The 22,419-nt window shown below is 45.8% G+C and overlaps 1 long non-coding RNA gene across 1 annotated transcript; it reads left to right on the top strand.

Moving 5' to 3' along the window:
- Positions 1 to 386: 386 nt before the first annotated feature.
- On the top strand, positions 387 to 6,797 carry LOC124857516. The gene is made up of 2 exons (XR_007035611.1): positions 387 to 711; positions 6,015 to 6,797. It is a non-coding gene; the product is annotated as an uncharacterized LOC124857516 (long non-coding RNA).
- Positions 6,798 to 22,419: the final 15,622 nt, after the last annotated feature.

The raw sequence follows: 22,419 nt of genomic DNA, 5'->3' as shown, positions 1-22,419 counted from the left end.
GTCTTGGCTCCTTTTGCATGAATTACTGCATCAATGCGGTGTGGCATGGAGGAGATCAGCCTGTGGTGCTTTAATAGTGGCCTTCGGGTAATCTGCATTTTTGGTTCTGGTGTCTATTCCTCTTGACAGAACTCATAGGGCCAATTTCGCAGTCAACACTTAAATAAAACCAGGACTAAACTACTCTAGTCTAACTTAATCCACACTAATCCAATTGCTTTCTGAGATGTTGTTTAACTTCAGATTAACTTGTTCCAGACTACAGAGTCTCTGACTAAGGTAATCAATGACCAGTCAGATCATATGTTGGAAGCTGAATCAGATTAACAATGTGCACCTGGTGCAAAGGTAATGTTGCTCTGAAAGCTTGGGGTGGAATTTCCCTATTATAAATTTTAGCAGTCTATGTTTATGGAACAGGAGGTTGACTTCTGACCAAACATGAACAATGGAAAAAGAAAGCATTCAAAAAAGTCCAGTGGAAGTGAAAAGATGCTTTTTAAGGAAATTATTTCAAAATATCACATACTAAAAACATCAAAATACAGCTGAAGAAAACAGCAGCCATTGCTCGTAGGGAGTGTTTCGAGACAGGTGGGCAACTCCCAGTGAGACCACAGACCGATGACCAGGGAGAATTGTTGACTGGGATGATTGAAAGCCAAAATCCCTTGGAAGGCATCCCAGATGATCATCATCTGGACAATTCAGGTGGGGAATCTTCAATACTCGTTACAATATGTGTCTGTGTGTATTTATTGTCCTGCTCAGGTAAGCTAAATAGTACCATCTTTTGCACTATGAATATAAAGAAGAAATATTCTTGAAATCTTATGTCTTGTAATGTAATTCTCTCCAGAAAAAGACAGCCTGAGCTTGAATCACATGTTGGAGGAGCCAGAACAGTCAGAAAAATTAGATGATGAAGCAACAGCAGCACCTAAACTTCAATGTTTTCCAAACAATGCCTCTGTTGACCTTGTGCCTTTATGAAATAAAAATGTTCCGTTACAATCACAATTCAACCAAAATTTATTCAGTAGTGAACCATATTTTCTCTTCATCTTCACTACCATTTTCAAAATGATACAAAATGTAGTCAAACAAAATCAAACAGATCACTTGTGGATCATTCAATGGCTTCCAGCTTTTCTTTTTCTTTATGAAAAGTGCTGCACAGCAAAGCTGTTTCCATAAGCATGTCCAGTTTCGTCATTGGCTACCTCCATGGAAACATGTAGTTCTATTTCATCCCTACTGACCGCCAGATGTGGTGCTTCAAGCACTGAATGATCATCCTTGCGCATGCGCAGGTCGAGAAATTAATAACAACATGGTCACATGTGACCTACCGGTGGCTCACGTGAGTCTGTATAGTCACATGACACCGGGAGCCCAGTCCCTTCTTCTCACGCGCAGGTTGATGAATGCAGGTGTTGACTTGTGTTTGTTTGTTCCTCGTTCCTCTTGCTGCTGGGAGCCTCGTGATCATTTGTGGTCGGAGCTGCGGATGGTTCTGCCCTCCAGAGGCTGCGCAAGCTGCCTTTTCTTCCAGGGTTCTGGTAAGTTTGTTCGGCTCGCCGGTAGCCTTTTCTGCTCGTGCTGAGTCCATTTAGTTTTCGGCAGTGGTTTACTGCTCGCTTTTGTTTCTTCCTGTTTTTCCGACTTGCGGGTGACGCTTCTGCTCGTGCTGAGTCCTATGGCTTGTTGCTGTAACAGGGTCTTGACGGCGTTTTTTCTGCCCGTTCGACCCCATCTGTCCACTGGGTCATGGACAACCTTTGTTGTGCGTCCTGTTCAGCTCCCTTACAGCTGGAGGACGGTCATGACGTGTGCCCTCCCTGCCTTGGAGTTGACCATCTCAGGGAGGCACTTTCAGATCATGCCTGCTCTAATTGCAGTGTTCTGCCCCGAGCGGTGCGGTTGGCCCGGCTGTCCTCAGTGGAGCAGCTTGTTGACTGGGCGGTCTCTGTCCAGCAGGATCCGTTGCCACTTGGACAGGGTGCGGCCTCCACGAAATGGTCTGCTGAGGATGTGCCCTTGGCGTCTGGGAGGAGAGCCAAGCGGCGCGGGCCCCCGGGACTGTCCTCTAGAGTGGACCAACTTTCTACAGAGCTGGCCCAGATGAAGGCCCTCCTTCAGTCTCTCCGGGAGGATGGTGGTTTACAGCTGGACGTTCCCCTGGCCCAACCTGCTCCATCTAGCACCTTCTTTAGGAATCGTGATGCCGAGGGCGCCTTTGTTGTTCCTCCCTCGGCAGAGTACGTTCAGGAGATGCATGCTTGCTGGAGGGACACAAGGGCCTTTTCCCACCTGACAGTGGATGGCAGGGCCCTGGCTGCCATGCACGAGGCGCCCAGGTTCGGGTTGGGCTGCATGCCCCCTGTCGAGTCTGACATCGGCTCCCTCATCGTTCCTCCTGATGAGGCGTTGAGGCCTAATGCCCGTTGTCCACAACCACAATGCCGTGTCACGGACGATCTGCTGTGTAGGGCCTACGACTCAGGTGCCCGGATGGGCCGCATAGGGAACTCACTCTCCCATCTAATGTTGGGCCTCTCCTCTTCATTGGAGTCGGTTCCCTTGGACCAGTCGACTCAGGGCTTGTTGGACCCATCTCTGCGGGCCTTTGCCCTGATGACGCGTGAGCTTGGACGCAGGCTCTCTACGCTGGTCCATGCTCACGCGCCAGGTGTGGCTGGCGCAATCGCCCCTAACCGAGCCTTGCAGGAGAACGCTGAGGGCTCTTCCTGTGGTTCCAGGGGAGGTCTTTGGTTCCACCGCGCTGGAGGCCTTGGAGCCTACAGCCCAGACCTCAAGACCACGGCAGCAGCTGGCGGGTCTCCATAGACCTCCCCGCTGGCCAGTCGCTGCTGGGGCAGCTGGGGGCTTAAGAAATCTTTGCTTGATCAAGATGACTTAATAAATTACAAACCTATATCCAATCTTCCATTCTTATCTAAAATTCTTGAGAAAATAGTTGCTAATCAAATGTGTGAACATTTATACAGCAATGACCTGTTTGAAGAGTTTCAGTCAGGTTTCAGAGCTCATCATAGCACTGAAACAGCTCTGCTGAAAGTCACTAATGATATTCTTATGGCCTCAGATAATGGACTTGTGTCTGTTCTGGTTCTGTTAGATCTCAGTGCTGCATTTGATCCAGTCGACCATAATATTCTCTTAGAAAGGCTGGAATATGCTGTAGGGATCAGGGGAACAGCACTAGGCTGGTTTAAATCTTATCTGTCTGACAGATTCCAGTTTGTTCATGTAAATGATAAATCATCTTTAAACTCCAGGGTTAATTGTGGAGTACCACAAGGTTCAGTACTTGGGACAAGTCTCTTTACTATATATATGCTTCCAATAGGTCAAATTATCAGGCAGCATGGGATACATTTTCACTGTTACACTGATGATACTCAGGTTTACTTATCCATAAATCCTGATGAGCCCAACCAGTTAGATAGACTACAAGCATGTCTTGAAGATATAAAAACTTGGATGAGTTTAAATTATTTGCTTCTAAATTCAGACAAGACAGAAGTTGTTGTCTTTGGACCAGAGTCTTTAAAAAAGAAACTGCTTAGTCAATAATTTAACCTGGATGGCATTAAATTGACCTCTGATAATAAAATAAAAACCTTAGTGTTATTTTTGACTAGGACATGTCATTTAAATCCCATATTAAACAGGTTTCTAGGATTTCCTTCTTTCACCTCCAGAACATTGACAAAATTAGAAATATCCTATCCAGGAGTGACGCTGAAAAACTAGTCCATGCATTTGTTACTTCAAGGCTGGACTATTGTAATTCTTTACTATCAGGATGTCCACAAAATGCAGTTAAAAACCTTCAGCTGATTCAAAATGCTGCAGCAAGAGTTCTGATGAAAATTAAAAAGAGAGATCATATTTCTCCTATTTTAGCTTCCCTTCATTGGCTCCCTGTTAAATCCAGAATAGAATTTAAAATTCTCCTCCTCACATATAAAGCCCTTAATGATCTAGCTCCATCATACATCAGAGATCTGATTGGTCCATATGTTCCTAACAGAGCACTTTGTTCTCAGACTGCAGGTTTACTGGTGGTTCCTAGAGTCTCTAGAAGTAGAATGGGAGGCAGATCCTTTAGTTATCAGGCTCCTCTCCTGTGGAACCAGCTCCCAGTTTTAGTCCGTGAGGCAGACACCCTGTCTACTTTTAAGGCTAGGCTTAAAACTTTCCTTTTTGATAAAGCTTATAGTTAGAGTGGCTTAGTTTATCCTGAACTATCTGTGTAGTTATGCTGCTATAGGCTTAGGCTGCTGGAGGACATAATGACCACTTTCACCCTCTTCGCTACATTCTCACACTACTCTCCAATTCTGCATTATTTGCTGTTATTTCAGCTTTTAACTTTGTTCTCTCTTTTCTCTTCCTAGAAGCTACACCTGGCCTGACTCTGTGTCTACCTGTGACACCTTTCTGGAGAGGGGCATCGTCCAAGCTTCTGCTGGCAACAACTTAATGCTCACCTTCTACAGATGATCCACATAGCCCTGTCTTTCAGTGTTTAACCCTTTCTCTCTCCTAGACATGGCTACTGACTGACCTTTTACTGTAACTAACTCTATGTTCTCTCTTTCAGACTCTAACCTTGAAAACTGGATCAGAGTTTATCTGTACTTTCTTTCTAGATGAAACGACTAAAGGAGCTGTCAAGTTTAAACAACCTAAAATACTTATAACATCACAAAAAGAAGAGAAAGACAAAGAATTAGTTATTTTACTCGCTGCGAGGAGAACGGACAGAGATGTGCTTTCAGTTACAAATCTCTCTACCGCTCTAAAAACCATCTGTCCACACCTCTCTTTTTATTATCTTTGGGGTGGTCCCTAGTTACAATAAACGTTGCTGCTTCTGAAGGGTGGGAGAAAAAAGCAGCAACGTGTCATAGGTCATGCCACACCATTATCTTGTACAAACACACTTGCACAGTCTCCATAATCTTAAGATATGTGCGTCTTTTGTTCAGCACAATCAGCCATTATCTTTGTGATGTCCTCAACTGTGACTGCATCATCCCGGCTCCACCTTTCCTCCTTGCCTGCAAACAACTCATCACATGTTTATTTACACATACAACATGAAAGGTTAGAAAGGTCAAATAGCAGAGTTAACAACAAGGGAGGAATTATAAGATAAATCTATATACAATTATTCCAACAGGAGCTACATCCATTAACATTTACTTTTCCTTCCCATAGAAAGTACTCCTGGATCAGTGCTTCTTTGTTCTCTTTGTGTCTCTGCTCTGTTCTCTCAAACCCCCAGTCGGTCGTGGCAGATGGCCGCTCACACTGAGCCTGGTTCTGGTTCTGCTGGAGGTTTCTTCCTGTTAAAAGGGAGTTTTTCCTCTCCACTGTCACTACATGCATGCTCAGTATGAGGGATTGCTGCAAAGTCAACACCAGTGACTGTCCACTGTCTCTACATGCTCATCCAGGAGGAGTGAATGCTGCAAGTCACTGACTGGATGCAATCTGCTGGGTTTCCTTAGATAGAAAAACTTTTTATCCAATTTGAATAAATAACTGAACTGTTCAATGATTAGGATTAATTGGAATGTATGAACCTGACTGTTGTGAAGAACCTTGAGACGACATGTGCTGTGAATTGGTGCTATATAAATAAACTGAATTGAATTGAATATTTCTCAATTGAGTGACAAAAATTATAAACTTTTTATTCAAATCTTTTGGCATGTATAAATAGGTTCACCACATTCAAACTGGTGAAAAATTTAAAATTGTGGTAGCAAAGAAACCTCATTGGAAATAAAGAAAATCAATGAAGGTTGTTGGCACTGCTAAAAATAAGATTGGGATTTAAATTGAAAATTAATAATTTAAACATCTGAAAAACTTTGTGTTTTTTTCTTTACATGTGGAGATTCTCTGGGTACTCCTCCCACTGTCTGAATCATGCACATAAAGGTCATTTGTGATTCTAAACTGTATGTTTACAGGACTCTTGGTCTGGTGGCATTTTGTCCTTTGGTCTGTCCACAAATCTTGTGTTAAGATGAGCCCCCGGTGTCCACTTCCATATGTTCTCCAGTCATCCACCGACACCAGCCACATCCTACGATGGTGCCTGCTAAACAAGCCACATTCACAGAACCTTCACAGAACCACTGCTGCTCCACATCAGAAGGGATACGTTGTGTGGATGGATGGAATCAAATGAAGGAGCTGAAACAGAAGTAGAAACAAAGATGAGTCTAATCGGGCCTGCAGTAAATTTGATATCTTTGGTGTTATAGCATAGCATGGGGTCACACCTCAAACTGATGGAGAACATCTGCAGTGTTTGTTTCCTGCACGTCTTTCAGGGATGCATCATACAAAGACCCACTGAGATCGCTGAAACTTACGAAAGATCTGAGCAGTCCACTGATCGCATTCAGAAGATACCACACTAACAGCAGCTGTTTGTATCCCATAATCCCATTTTTATCGTAGGTCTGTAATTCTAGACAGAGCAAAACTAGAAAATGTAAACAGACTTTCCCAAACAATAACTGGGATTTATAAAAGGAAGATGTGTTGCAGGAAGTACATCAGCTGACCTATCAGGATGTTTTTACTCAGTTTAACCCTGATGAGGTGAAGTGGAAATAAAAACGAAGCATTGACACCATCTATGAATTTTAATGGTGGAAAAGCTAAAATGGCAAAATAATTAAATATGAAAAAACCCAGCTTTTTCATCTGTTAGAAATAAAATTAAAGAACACTTTCAAGTTTTATGTGTTTAACTTCATGTGTTTTTTCTAAAGGTGGGCCACATTTTCACATTTATAGATTATTATTAGCTCTTTAAACCTCAGCATCCTCTTAAGGCTACAGGCCCCCAGAGTCTGACTGGGGCCCCCAGAGTCCTAGAGTTATGGTTTATGAGCTGAGCTGACCCATTTAATGGAGTAAGGTGTGATTACATCTTGGAGAGCTTAATTTAGATAGCAGCCAAGTGATCTTCTCCTTCTGTTGGCGGCTTCTTATTAAATCTATGCAGAAATCAATGCAGAGGAGTCCATTGGTCGAACAAAGCAACAGTTGGAAGATTTATTATGTGTTTGGTTAATCTATCGATTTATAATGTGGTGGAAGCTATCAATGTTGTTTTTCCTATTAGATGAAGTAAACATTGCTCGCCATGAGTAATGGGTTTTGACCCCCCCCCCACACACACACACACACACACACATGCACATACACTGAATGGGACACTTTTAATCTCAGAGAAATATGTGCGCCCATTTACACAACGTAGAAGGATAAATACAAACCGGGTTAAAGAAATAAAAAGCTCACAGAGACCTAGTGCAAATGCAACCTAAAAGAAGCTGACCCACATCCTTAACACAGGCAACAAATTCACAACAGAGATATTTTTATGAATTATTGCTCTATCACAATGCACACCCTTACTGTTATGAAGAGGGGTTCACAGCAGAGTCAACAGTCAGGAACAGAAGTTAGAAGCAGGAATTAAATGATGCCAACGTCACATCAATCTACATTTAATTCATCTGAACACACACACATACAGAACAATGATGGGTGGTGTTATCCACCCTTACACAGGTGGAGCCTGCCGAGTCTTCAGATCAGTAGATGCATGAGTTCTTGACACATTGCTGCATGTAAACATAAAGGATCTTCATTGGTTATTGGTCTCCATGAGCCTACATCCAGCTCCTGATGCAGGCCCTGGACTAGTATCAACTGGTGCTGATCCAGAACCTGTTTACAGTATGTGTTTTCTGCAGAGTAAACAGAGCTAACTGGTACTGATAAAGCACCAACACCAACTCACCACTGTTGACTGAAGGTCCATATTTCTGCTGGGTCATAAATAGGCTGTTTATTTAAATATGTGGTGAAGTTAGACAAAATGAAATATGACCAAAAACATTTTAACTGGTAAAAATGCCCTTATCATTGGGCAAGGGTTAGGATCAGTTTAGAACCCTGAGACAAGCTGAATATGAAACTGAAAACTAAGAAATATCTAATCTGCAGCCAACGGGATGAAACATGATTTCCTGATGGCTCAAATAGGGACATTTTTCAGTTTTCTTAAACCTTGAACAGTTCAGATTAAAACAGCATTAAATATTTCTGTATCATGCTGGTATCTGATCTTAGTTTGAATTTCTGTTAGATGAACCTGTTTCTACTGACCAACCATCCGGTTTGATATTGTCAGACTCATCCATAAAACCCTGTTAGATGAAATGTATTTCCAGCTGACAAGATTTAAACATCTCCTCTCAGATATCTTATTCCAGCCTTTACTTCCTGCATTCAATTGGTTGGCTCTTAATTGATGCTGAACATCATCTTTGTGTGCTGATGTCTCTGTAAAATAAAATTGTTTTGTTGTTTAGAGGAATATTTCTAGAAGCACTCCTGACTCTCCATGCAGATTATATTTCCCTCCTCCATCTCTTCAGACAGTCTGAGTTCAAATCCACTTTTTCCCACTCAACAAGTATTCTGTTTTTCTGTGTTTTCTCATGATGCAGTAAATAAAGTTGTAAATGACCTTTGACCTGGTTTAAACTTTAAGGTTTTATGCCAACCAGTTGCAAAAGCTGTGTGTGATTTAGGGCAAATTGTGATCAGGGCTGCCTGAATGAAACTGCTGAATAAACGTCTCTGCAGCTGCAACAGTGATCAGATTTCTATAACCTCATCATGTGTTCAGTGAGTCTAGAAAAACATACTAATGAAAAGACAAAAGATGTGTGAGTATTCAACTGGAACCATAAGTAAAAAACTGGATATCTTCATTTCTGTTGGTCATACCTGCCATGAATCTGAAATTGTGTTGGTTTCTTCTCTCCTTCTCTTGGTGCAGTGCTGTTGTTTAGCGGATACTAAAATATTTCTATAACTATCAGTGTTTATTCATCACTGTTGAACCAGTGATGAATAAACAAACTAAATATTCTGGACGAGTATCTCACATGAAGACCTTTATTTGCTGACATCACCTTCATTTGTCTGCTGCACACAGAGAAATCGGGAATAATTCCGAAGCTCTTGAATCCAGCTGGGTCCAGTAAAAAATACCCAGATTCACAGAAACAAACACAACTGTGATCATTAGTGAGATGAAAACAAGCAGATCTCCACTTGAAATGAGCTTCGCTTCTTCCAACACTGACGAAGACAAAGATGGGAAGGCAGAGATGTGGAGGAAGGCTTTCTTCACTGCTGACTGAGGATGAAACATGACTGAAAGACCTCTGAATCCATCACAGAGAGCTTTAAGAACAAACTGTCGTACTGAACTGTGGCACATCTGTCAAAACATTTTCTCTGTGTGACACAGACAATCTTAAAGCTACAATTACAAAAACAACCACTAACATGAGCTGAATCACCGTGATTCTCGTGCACACACACACACACACACACACACACACACAGAACCATGCATGGTTCACATGCAGATTACGTGCAATAAAAAAAGACTAGAAACAATTTTCCTATTTTAAATGTCTCAGGATGGGCTGAAAGTTTTCAGATCTTTCTTTTGTTAACTTTAAAGAACCTTTCAGATAATACTTGTAAACATCTGGTTGTTGGGTCCAAAAAGATTTGAGGCTTTTGTGGGACCAGGATGGAGTAGAAGACTTCTTAAGGGTTATTTGAGGGAGATATGGATCTTAAGGCTAGGATTTGGGTTAGGGTTAGGTTTAAAAGTTCAGATGGGTCATCCTAGGGTTGAAATTAAAGGTGCACATCTAGGAAGATCATTTAAATAAAAATGATTATTAAAAACATCAGATGACAGTTTGACTGACATCCTCCTCTCCCCCAACTCCTCTGTAGAGTCCAGAGGACAGGCCACAACTGAACTCTGTGTAGAAAACATCCAAGTTGTCTGCTGACATACTGACATTGTTTAATCTTCACATTCAGCTGAAATATTAACATCAGTGATAATAAACTGATACACACTTCATGTAGGAATTCGACTCTGAGTCTCCAAGTTAGAAACTCTTGTCTCCTCCTGAAACACTCAAAGATACTGTGAACAAAACCCTAACACTTCACACAATATATGTGTGTTTCTTTGTCCTGCAGCATCCAGAAGGTCTGTCATTCTGTAAGCCTGTTTAAAGTCAGTCAGTCATTTTCTACATCGCTTCTTCCATAGTGAGTCGCAGGGAAGCCGGTGCCGATCTCCAGCAGTCTATAGGCAGGAGGCGGGGTCCACCCTGGACAGGTCGCCAGTCCATCGCAGGGCCCTGTTTAAAGTTTTTTATGATAAAATGAATAAAATGACACCCTGTAGTGATGGAATTATAGATCCAAACCTTACAGGCTATTGTCACAAAGGGGAGTTTTTAAGGAACCTCCAGACACTGTTCAGATACCTGAAGGTTTGGGCCAATACTAGCTGGTATTTAAAAGTGTTTATATTTTCAACCACCATGAGAAAAACGCAGTTCCATCTAAAGAAATCCAACACCTTATGATAAAGCTACTTTGATGCTGTTGTTTATATAGATATATAGTCTTTAATGTAATCTATGGCTTTTGCTAAATGGTTAAATGTCAGGAAAGTCCTACTAGAACAGCAGAACTATTGGGAACTCAACAGACTGAATGCTGACACCAAAGTAAGTTTAGGGGTGTGCACACTTATGCAGCCAGGTCATTGCAGATTTTTCCTCTTCAGATGTTTCCCTCTAACAGATTTAATTGATTTGCAAATGTAGATATCATATTTACCTTAGCCAGTGTAACATTGGCTTCTCCTCTGGGGACAATAAAGACACTTTCTAAATGTAGATCTTTCTAGTTCAGAATGTAGATTTTAAGGTGAAGAGTTTTATTCTTCCACCACTTTCCAAACACTCTCATCTTCCTATAAATACTTCTGAAATCTAATAGTCTATCTCAGAGTCCTTATTTATTACATCTTTTTAGATTTAATAATTTTAAAAAGATTTAAACACCAAGTGATCATAGTTCATCACCACTAAATTTAGAGACTCAATTTTCAGCTCAGCTCTTCCTTCATGACAATAAATTGCAGAAATATTATACGTTACTGCAAGCAAAGCTCTGACCCACATCCCACTCCATCTTGCCATCATAAGGTACTTTACTGGTTTCCTGCTTAAATAGTCTAGTGGAATAAATCCCAAATCAGACTAAGTTCTTCTTTTAATCAACCTTAGCTTTGACTTCATAAATAACATGTATAATAATTTATATACATCTAAAGTAGATGAAGATTAATCTGTAGCCTTTCAAAGGAGTGTGTGAACCCCTGGAGTTTACATCCAGTGTATGTACAGTATAACATAAATATGACAGTAAACATAACATATATATATATATATAAATATATATGTGTGTGTGTGTGTGTGTGTGTGTGTGTGCTTTACTGTCTCCTGCAGCCTGTTGCTGTTTTTATTTGTTTGCCAGCATCCAGAAATATTCCCTGTATCATTATTTCTTCCTGCTGTCAAAATAACAAGACATTCTTCCAGCTCTTTGACACCCTCAAGTCATTTTTGTACAAAGATCTGCACAACCAACCATTTATGGTGTTTTTACCACAAGGTAAAAGCAAGTAGGATTCATGTGTGATGCAAGATAAAAAGATTCATGGGAAGAGCAACTAACGGAGGTCCAAGAGCTTCATCAATCAACAGCCCAGCAGATCATCCAGAGTCAGTTTGACACTGCTGCCTCCAAACTATAAGAGGCACGAGGTGCTTATATTACAGAACCAATTTCCCAGCTGTCTGTTTCTGCTGCTGGCTGCTGTTGGGCCGCCTGTCATCTGTTCACTTAGAGCAAGAAGAGCATCTGCAGGTCTGGATGTGAAGCCGTCACTGAACTTTTCTCTCTGTTTTCCTGTGTGGTGATGAGATGAGACAGATGTGTAGTCACAGCAGCTGTGTGATGGATGTCTGCAGGCACCTCCTCTGGTTGTGGCACACATAGATCTGTGTGTGTTTGTGATTGGCTGGATAAGTGGTTCATTAGGAGGTTATGATGCTTCCTACTTGATCTCTCTTGGTTTTCTGTCTGCTGCTCTTCAAAGGAAACCCCAGAGAGGTTAATAATTTCAGAAGAGGCAGAGGTAGATTTTAATTTGTAGAGCTGTCTGCTGAGACTGAGCATCAACCTTCTTCTGAACAAACAAAAGAGAGATACTTCATTGAGGGTAATTCGTTTGTGAATTAAAAACATCAAACTGTGTCACAACAAAAGATTTGGAGTCATTTTAAAATCATACAACCCAGTTTTACAGCAGATGTACAATTCTTAGAATGTATTTCTGCATGATGTTTGCATGTTCTGCTTGTGCTTGCATCCTGGTACCAGTCTGTTCTGTGTGTCTCTCTGATGGCCAGCAGACCTGTCCACGGTGTTCTCTGCCTCTTGCTCTTTGACCACTGAAGATTGGATGTTTAGAGTGATCCACGACTAAAGCTTTTGATTCAACATTAATTGGTGAAGCCAAGACATCATTCTCCCCAGCAACACCCTGCAGCTCCTCCTGGAGTATATAGTTTTTCCAGTGAGTTTTGGGTCTGTCCCATTTTCTCCTACCTGTGGGAAAAATGCCTGGAAAACCTTTAGCAGGATGCTTCCAGTAGCCATGACATTAAGAGCAAGACTTACTGGAAGTGATGGTCTGGCCCCAGAGAACCCTGATCTCAACATCATGGAGTGTTTCTGGGATTACATGAAGAGACAGAAGGATGTGAGAAAGCCTCCATCCACAGAAGATCTGTGGTTAGATGTTTGGAACAACCTACCAGCCGAGTTCCTTCAAAAACTGTGTGCAAGTGTACCTAGAAGAACTGATGCTGTTTTGAAGGCAATATATATATATATATATATATATATATATATATATATAGGTCATGACTATGAATATTGTAGGTTCACACTGTCGGGATCTGGGAGCCTGTCTGTTTTTTGCTTTCTGCTAACCTTATTCATCCAGCAGAGGGTGTCGAAGCTACAGGAGGAACGTGGACAGGTGTTTTCCATCTTCTGATTGCTGTGTTCGCTACTTAAGCCGTGGCTGCCTGCTACCCGTCGCCTGAGTGTTGAGCGTATGTGGTATCTGTAACCTGTGTGTGCGACAACCCTCAGATCGTTCCTCTAGCGCTTGGAGCTTTTGGATTACCTGTCTGGATTCTGTGTACCCTCCAGGACCGAGCAATCTTCAATCTTTCACTGGACCTATGCTACTCTACGGCAAGCGTACTCCTCCTGCAGACCTGTTCACCCTCCATCGTAACTTCAGCAATAATCAATATTTATGATATATATATATATATATATATATATATATATATATATATATATATATATATATATATATATATATATATTGCCTCTCCTTGAACCGTCACCTTAACGTGGTGGAGGGGTTTGAGTGCTCAAATGATCCTAGAGGCTATGTTGTCTGGGGCCTAAATGCCCCTGGTAGGGTCTCCCATGGCAAACAGGCTCTAGGTGATGGGTCAGACAAAGAATGGTTCAAGAACCCCTCATGAAGAACAAAATATCGAGGCACGTGACGTCGCCCGGTACGGCGGAGCCGGGGTCCCACCCTGGAGCCAGGCCTGGGGTCGGGACTCGTCGGAGAGCGCCTGGTGGCCGGGTTGCTCCTCGCGGGACCCGGCCGGGCCAAGCCCGAACGAGAGACGCGAGGCCATCCCCCAGTGGGCCCACCACCTGCAGGGGGAACCATGAGGGACCGGTGCAAAGAGGATTGGGTGGCGGACGAAGGTGGAGACCTCAGCGGCCCGATCCCCGGATGCTTAGGCTGGCTCTAGGGACGTGGAATGTCACCTCACTGGGGGGGAAGGAGCCTGAGCTTGTGCGGGAGGTCGAGAGATATCGACTAGAAATAGTCGGGCTCGCCTCCACGCACAGCGTGGGCTCTGGAATCCATCTCCTTGAGAGGGGTTGGACTCTCTTCTACTCTGGAGTGGCCCACGGGGAGAGGCGGCGGGCTGGTGTGGGTTTGCTTGTTGCCCCCCAGCTCAGCCGTCTCGTGTTGGGGTTTACCCCAGTGGATGAGAGGGTCGTATCCCTGCGCCTTCGGGTTGGGGACAGGTCTCTGACTATCATTTCAGCCTACGGGCCGAGTGGTAGTGCGGAGTACCAGGCCTTCTTGGCGTCCCTGTCGGGGGTGCTGGATAGTGCCCCTCCCGGGGACTTCAACGCCCACGTGGGGAACGACAGTGACATCTGGAGAGGCGTGATTGGGAGGAATGGCCTCCCCAATCTGAATCCGAGTGGTGTTTTGTTATTGGACTTCTGTGCTAGTCAAGGATTGTCCATAACGAATACCATGTTCAAAGATAAGGGTGTCCATCAGTGCACTTGGCACCAGGACACCCTAGGCAGGAGGTCGATGATCGACTTTGTTGTCGTATCATCAGACCTTCGGCCGCATGTTTTGGACACTCGGGTGAAGAGAGCGGCTGAGCTGTCCACTGATCATCACCTGGTGGTGAGTTGGATCCGCTGGAGGAGGAGAAAGCCAGACAGAATTGGCAGGCCCAAGCGCATAGTGAGGGTCTGCTGGGAACACTTGGCGGAGCCCTCGGCCAGGGATGTATTCAACTCCCACCTCCGGGAGAGCTTCGACCAGATACATAGAGTCCGAGTGGACCATGTTCTCCGCATCTATTGTCGATGCTGCTGCCCATAGCTGCGGCTGTAAGGTCTGCGGTGCCTGTCGTGGCGGCAATCCCAGAACCCGGTGGTGGACACTGGCAGTAAGGGATGCTGTTAAGCTGAAGAAGGAGTCCTATCGGCTGTGGTTGGCTTGTGGGACTCCTGAGGCGGCTGACGGGTACCGTGAGGCCAAGCGTGCTGCGGCCCGGGCTGTGGCAAAAACTCGGGCCTGGGAAGAGTTTGGTGAGGCCATGGAGAAGGACTACCGGTTGGCCTCGAAGCGATTCTGGCAAACCGTCCGGCACCTCAGGAGGGGGAAGCAGTGCTTTGCCAACACTGTTTATAGTGGGAGCAGGAGACTGCTGACCTCGACTGAGGACATTATCGGGCGGTGGAAGGAGTACTTTGAGGATCTCCTCAATCCTGCCATCACGCATTCCGTGGTGGAAACAGAGGCTGGGGACTCGGGGTTGGACTCTTTCATCACCCAGGCTGAAGTCACCGAGGTGGTTAAAAAGCTCCGCGGTGGCAAGGCTTTGGGGTTGGATGAGATCCGCCCTGAGTACCTCAAGTCTCTGGATGTTGTAGGGCTGTCATGGTTGACACGCCTCTTCAACATTGCGTGGCGGTCGGGGACAGTGCCTCTGGACTGGCAGACTGGGGTGGTGGTCCCCCTTTATAAGAAGGGGGACCGGAGGGTGTGTTCCAACTACAGGGGGATCACACTCCTCAGCCTCCCTGGTAAGGCCTATGCCAGGGTATTGGAGAGGAGAGTCCGACCGATAGTCGAATCTCGGCTTCAGGAGGAACAGTGTGGTTTTCGCCCCAGCCGTGGAACACTGGACCAGCTCTATACCCTCTACAGGGTGCTCAAGGGTTCATGGGAGTTTGCCCAACCGGTTCACATGTGTTTTGTGGACCTGGAGAAGGCATTCGACTGTGTCCCTCATGATGCCCTGTGGGGGGTGCTCCAGGAGTATGGAATCGGGGGCCCTTTATTAGGGGCCATCCGGTCCCTGTACGAGCGGAGCAGGAGTTTGGTCCGCATTGCCGGCATTAAGTCGGATCTGTTCCTAGTGCATGTTGGACTCCGGCAGGGCTGCCCTTTGTCGCCGGTCCTGTTCATAACTTTTATGGACAGGATTTCTAGGCGCAGCCAAGGGCCGGAGGGGGTCTGGTTTGGGGACCAGTGGATCTCGTCACTTCTTTTTGCGGATGACGTGGTCCTGCTGGCCCCCTCTAGCCAAGACCTACAGCATGCACTGTGGTGGTTCGCAGCCGAGTGTGAAGCGGCTGGGATGAGGATCAGCTCCTCCAAGTCCGAGGCCATGGTACTCGACCGGAAAAGGGTGGCTTGTCCTCTTCAGGTTGGAGGGGAGTTCCTGCCTCAAGTGGAGGAGTTTAAGTATCTCGGGGTCTTGTTCACGAGTGAGGGAAGAATGGAGCGGGAGATTGACAGACGGATCGGTGCGGCTGCCACAGTGACGGGGGCGCTGTGCCGGTCCATTGTGGTGAAGAGAGAGCTGAGCCGAAAAGCAAAGCTCTCAATTTACTGGTCGGTCTACGTTCCTACCCTCACCTATGGCCATGAACTTTGGGTCATGACCGAAAGAACGAGATCACGGATACAAGCGGCTGAAATGAACTTCCTCCGTAGGGTGGCCGGGCACTCCCTTAGAGATAGGGTGAGGAGCTCGGCCATCCGGGTGGGGCTCGGAGTAGAGCCGCTGCTCCTCCACATCGAGAGGAGCCAGTTGAGGTGGCTCGGCCATCTATACCGGATGCCTCCTGGACGCCTTCCTCGGGAGGTGTTCCAGGCACGTCCCACTGGGAGGAGGCCCAGGGGACGGCCCAGGACACGCTGGAGGGACTATGTCTCTCGGCTGGCCTGGGAACGCCTTGGGCTCCCCCTGGAGGAACTGGAGGAGGTGTCTGGAGAGAGGGACGTCTGGGCGTCTCTGCTGAGTCTGCTGCCCCCGCGACCCGGTCCTGGATAAGCGGAAGACGACGAACGAACGAACGATATATATATTGCCGTCTTTGTTTCTTACCTGCTCTTTTCCCCGCACAGTTGGAGAGACCAGACTCCTGTCACTTTCTTGTAGGATTTTAAGAAATAATAAACTTCTTTTCACCGTGAGATCATCTCTGCTTGAGTTCTTTCTGTATGTGGGTCAGATCAGTGTCAAAAATGATGTCAGAGAACTCAGGCCAGACAGACCCAGCAGAAAGTCTCAGTAGAACTCTGTCTGAACATTCTCACCAGATTCACTCACACGATTCAGCTCTCCGTTCACTTTCTGAACAGATCCAACAGAATAATCAGCAACTAGATCACACTGAAGGCATCAAAACTATGAATGAACACATGTGGAATTATATACTGAACAAAAAAGTGTGAAACAACCGAAAATATGTCTTATATTCTAGGTTCTTCAAAGTAGCCACCTTTTGCTTTGATTACTGCTCTGCACACTCTTGGTATTCTGTTGATGAGCTTCAAGAGGTAGTCACCTGAAATGGTTTTCCAACAGTCTTGAAGGAGTTCCCAGAGATGCTTAGCACTTGTTGGCCCTTTTACCTTCACTCTGCGGTCCAGCTCACCCCAAACCATCTCGATTGGGTTCAGGTCCGGTGACTGTGGAGGCCAGGTCATCTGGCGCAGCACCCCATCACTCTCCTTCTTGGTCAAATAGCCCTTACACAGCCTGGAGGTGTGTTTGGGGTCATTGTCCTGTTGAAAAATAAATGATGGTCCAACTAAACGCAAACCGGATGGAATAGCATGCCGCTGCAAGATGCTGTGGTAGCCATGCTGGTTCAGTATGCCTTCAGTTTTGAATAAATCCCCAACAGTGTCACCAGCAAAGCACCCCCACACATCACACCTCCTCCTCCATGCTTCACAGTGGGAACTAGGCATGTAGAGTCCATCCGTTCACCTCTTCTGCGCCGCACAAAGACACGGTGGTTGGAACCAAAGATCTTAAATTTGGACTCATCAGACCAAAGCACAGATTTCCACTAGTCTAATGTCCATTCCTTGTGTTCTTTAGCCCAAACAAGTCTCTTCTGCTTGTTGCCTGTCCTCAGCAGTGGTTTCCTAGCAGCTATTTTACCATGAAGGCCTGATTCACACAGTCTCCTCTTAACAGTTGTTCTAGAGATGTGTCTGCTGCTAGAACTCTGTATGGCATTGACCTGTTCTCTAATCTGAGTTGCTGTTAACCTGCGATTTCTGAGGCTGGTGACTCGGATGAACTTATCGTCCGCAGCAGAGGTGACTCTTGGTCTTCCTTTCCTGGGGCGGTCCTCATGTGAGCCAGTTTCTTTGTAGCGCTTGATGGTTTTTGCGGCTGCACTTGGAGACATTTTCAAAGTTTTCCCAATTGTTCGGACTGACTGACCTTCATTTCTTAAAGTAATGATGGCCACTCGTTTTTCTTTGTTTAGCTGCTTTTTTCTTGTTTCACAATTTTTTGTTCAGTATATAATTCTACATGTGTTAGTCATGAAAATAAAGACAAGTCTTTGAATGAGAAGGTGTGTCCAAACTTTTGGTCTGTACTGTATATATATATATATATATATATATATATATATATACATATATGGCCTCTTCTATGAGTGCCAGTTTTGCCCTGAGCAATACCATCATTACTGTAGATAAATCCCTGATCCATCTATCCATCCCCTGCTCAATCCTGTCCTCACTCAGGCCCAGCCTTGAGAGGGCATTCCACCTTCCCCTTGTCCATGGCGTCAGAAGTACAGGTCTTGTCCCAGCTGCTGAACACTAGGCTATGAGCCACTACATTGCACAATGAAAGTCATGACCTGAAGATGGCAACAGAAAAGCAAGTACAAACCTTAACCAGGCATCCTCTTCTCCATGGCCTCATGTTGAGATCCTGTCCACAAGCAGTTATAATGACCAGAACTGACTGATTCCAGAAAAGGTTTGACTTTGTCATGAAAATGCAGGCACATGTTTTTGTGGTGGTACATGGAGTATGAAATGCTAAATTTGAATCTTCGTCAGTGCAGAGAGAGCACCTGCATAATGTCAGACAACATTAATGGCTGTGACATTTAAATAGCCCTCCAGGTTTGTACAGATCTTTGATTAGAGGGTTTTTGCTACCAGCTGGAACATAAATCAGCTTTTTTCCTCAAATATTTCCCTCACTTTCATGTATGAACCAGCATGAAGCTCAGCTTCCACTTTTCCTTGCCCATCTCCTGAAAACCAAACACCTCTGTTTCACATTCCACTGGGACAAAGGACAGAGTGATGGATCTATATAAATGTGACACATTTAATCTGCTGCTGCCTGACCTCCTCTTAACTCAAACAGACAGGAGGAGTGAGAGGAAGCTGAGCTGTGACACAGTCTGCTGTCTGAGGACACACAGATACCTGCTGCTGATCCAGCTGCTGCAGCTGATAAAGGACAGATTACTTACTGTGTCTAAATGGACTAATCATTTGTGTGGTTATATTTAGGTCCAGGTAGATGACGCAGCTATTAAACTCTGTGACACTCATTTCCAGGATGGTTTAAAGCTGGACTCGGGCCTGATGTAATTATGATGTGAAAACCTTTATCATTTGTGAAAATAGCTAACGCTGCTTCCTTCACAATCCTTTAGCATCAAAACATTCTTACTATGATTTTATGCAAACAAACTCCTCCCATCCTCTTTAGGTTACTGCACAATAAAATAAAGTCAAAATGTATTTCATTAGCATGGCGCATTTAATGCACAAAGCAACACAATGTGCTTTGTATTAAATAAAAAATACAACTGGGATGCAAGGCTGTAACGGACACAGTACATGACATAAAAGATGTAATATCAAAATGTCCTTATATGTAGAGATACATATCTATATGCAATACAATGGTAGAAAAACAATGCACGGTCTTCAATTTTGGGATTTCACATATTGCAACTATAGACAAAGAGCGGTTCAAGACACCTTCATGAGGACTACTAAATCAAGGCACATGACGTTGCCAGGTACGGCGGAGCCGGGGTCTCACCCTGGAGCCAGGCCTGGGGTCAGGACTTGTCAGAAAGCGCCTGGTGACCGGGTTGCTCCTCGCAGGACTCGGACGAGCCAAGCCCGAACAAGAGACGCGAGACCATCCCCCAGTGGGCCCACCACCTGCAGGCGGAACTGTGAGGGACCGGTGCAAAGAGGATTGGGCGGTGGACGAAGGTGGAGACCTCGGCGGCCTGATCCCCGGATGCTTAGGCTGGCTCTAGGGACGTGGAATGTCACCTCACTGGGGGGGAAGGAGCCTGAGCTTGTGCGGGAGGTCGAGAGATATTGACTAGAAATTGTCGGGCTCACCTCCACACACAGCTCAGGAACCCATCTCCTTGAGAGGGGCTGGACTCTCTTCTACTCTGGAGTTCCCCACGGGGAGAGGTGGTGGGCTAGGGTGGGTTTGCTTGTTGCCCCCTAGCTCAGCTGTCTCGTGTTGGGGTTTACCCCAGTGGATGAGAGGGTCGGATTCCTGTGCTTCGGGTTGGGGACAGGTCTCTTACGGGCTGAGCGGTAGTGCGGAGTACTTCTTGGTCCGAGTGGTCCGAGTGGACCATGTTCTCCGCATATATTGTTGATGCTCCTGCCTGTAGATGCGGCCATAAGGTCTGTGGTGCCTGTCGCAGTGGCAATCCCCGAACCCGGTGGTGGACACCGGCAGTAATGGATGTTGTCAAGCTGAAGAAGGAGTTCCATCGGCTGTAGTTGGCTTGTGGGACTCCTGAGGCGGCTGACGGGTATCGTGAGGCCAAGCGTTCCGGGTGCCCGGGCTGTGGCAGAGGCAAAAACACGGGCCTGGGAGGAGTTCGGTGAGGCCATGGAGAAGGAATACCTTTTGGCCTCGAAGCAATTCTGGCAAACCGTCCGGCGCCTCGGGAGGGGAAAGCAGTGCTTCACCAACACTGTTTACAGTGGGGGTGGGAGGCTGCTGACCTCGACTGAGGACATTATCGGGCGGTGGAAGGAGTACTTCAAGGATCTCCTCAATCCTGCCATCACGCATTCCCTGGTGGAAACAGGCCGGGGACTCGGGGTTGGACTCTTTCATCACCCAGGCTGAAGTCACCGAAGTGGTTAAATAGCTCCGAGGTGGCAGGGCTTTGGGGGTGGATGAGATCCGCCCTGAGTACCTCAAGTCTCTGGATGTTGTGGGGCTGTCATGGTTGACACACCTCTCCAACATTGCATGGCGGTCGGGGACAGTGCCTCTGGACTGGCAGACTGGGGTGGTGGTTGTCAGGTTCAAACAACCTAAAATGCTTATAACATCACAAAAAGAAGAGAAAGACAAAGAATTAGTTATTTTACTCGCTGCGAGGAGAACGGACAGAGATGTGCTTTCAGTTACAAATCTCTCTACCGCTCTAAAAACCATCTGTCCACACCTCTCTTTTTATTATCTTTGGGGTGGTCCCTAGTTACAATAAACGTTGCAGCTCTGAAGGATGGGACAAACAGCTGGAACGTAAACAGGTCATATATACCATTATCTTGTAACAACACACTTCCACAGTCTCCTCCAATCTTAGGATCAGTGCGTCTTCTGTTCAGCACAATCAGCCTTCATCTTTATGACCTCCTCAACTGTCACTGCTTCCTTCCCAGCTCCACCTTTGATCCTTGCCTGCAGACAAACTCATCACATCCTTACTCACACATATATCATGAAAGGTTATAAAGATCAAATAGTAAAGACAAGGAAAAATATAAGATAAAACTATATACAATTATTCCAACAGTGATTCCCCTTCATAAGAAGGGTGACTGGAGGGTGTGTTCCAACTACAGGGGGATCACACTCCTCAGCCTCCCTGGTAAGGCCTACACCAGAGTATTGGAGAGGAGAGTCCGGCCGACAGTCAAACCTCGGCTTCAGGAGGAACAGTGTGGTTTTCGTCCCGGCCGTGGAACACTGGACCAGCTCTATACCCTCTACAGGGTTCATGGGAGTTTGCCCTACCAGTCCAAATGAGTTTTGTGGACCTGGAGAAAGCATTCGACTGTGTCCCTCATGATGCCCTGTGGGGTGTGCTCCAGGAGTATGGAATCGGGGGCCCTTTATTAGGGGCCATCTGGTCCCTGTACAAGCGGAGCAGGAGTTTGGTCCGCATTGCCGGCACTAAGTTGGACCTGTTCCCGGTGCATGTTGGACTCCGGCAGGGCTGCCCTTTGTCACCGGTCATGTTCATAACTTTTATGGACAGGATTTCTAAGCGCAGCCAAGGGCCGGAGGGGGTCTGGTTTGGGGACCATAGGGTGGCTTGTCCTCTTCAGGTTGGAGGGGAGTTCCTGCCTCAAGTGGAGGAGTTTAAGTATCTCGGGGTCTTGTTCACGAGTGAGGGAAGAATGGAGCGGGAAATCGACAGACGGATCGGTGCGGTGTAATGGGGGCACTGTGCCGGTCCGTTGTGGTGAAGAGAGAGCTGAGCCGAAAAGCGAAGCTCTCGATTTACCGGTCGGTCTACGTTCCTACCCTCACCTATGGCCATGAACTTTGGGTCATGACCGAAAGAACGAGATCCCGGATACAAGCGGCTGAAATGAGCTTCCTCCATAGGGTGGCCGGGCACTCCCTTAGAGATAGGGTAAGGAGCTCGGAGGAGAGCGGCTGCTCCTCCACATCGAGAGGAGCC

Source organism: Girardinichthys multiradiatus, chromosome 20 (genome assembly GCF_021462225.1).
Source record: "Girardinichthys multiradiatus isolate DD_20200921_A chromosome 20, DD_fGirMul_XY1, whole genome shotgun sequence".
NCBI lineage: Eukaryota > Metazoa > Chordata > Actinopteri > Cyprinodontiformes > Goodeidae > Girardinichthys > Girardinichthys multiradiatus.
The sequence above is the reverse complement of the archived record's forward strand: the minus strand, read 5'-3'. Positions and strand labels throughout refer to the sequence as shown.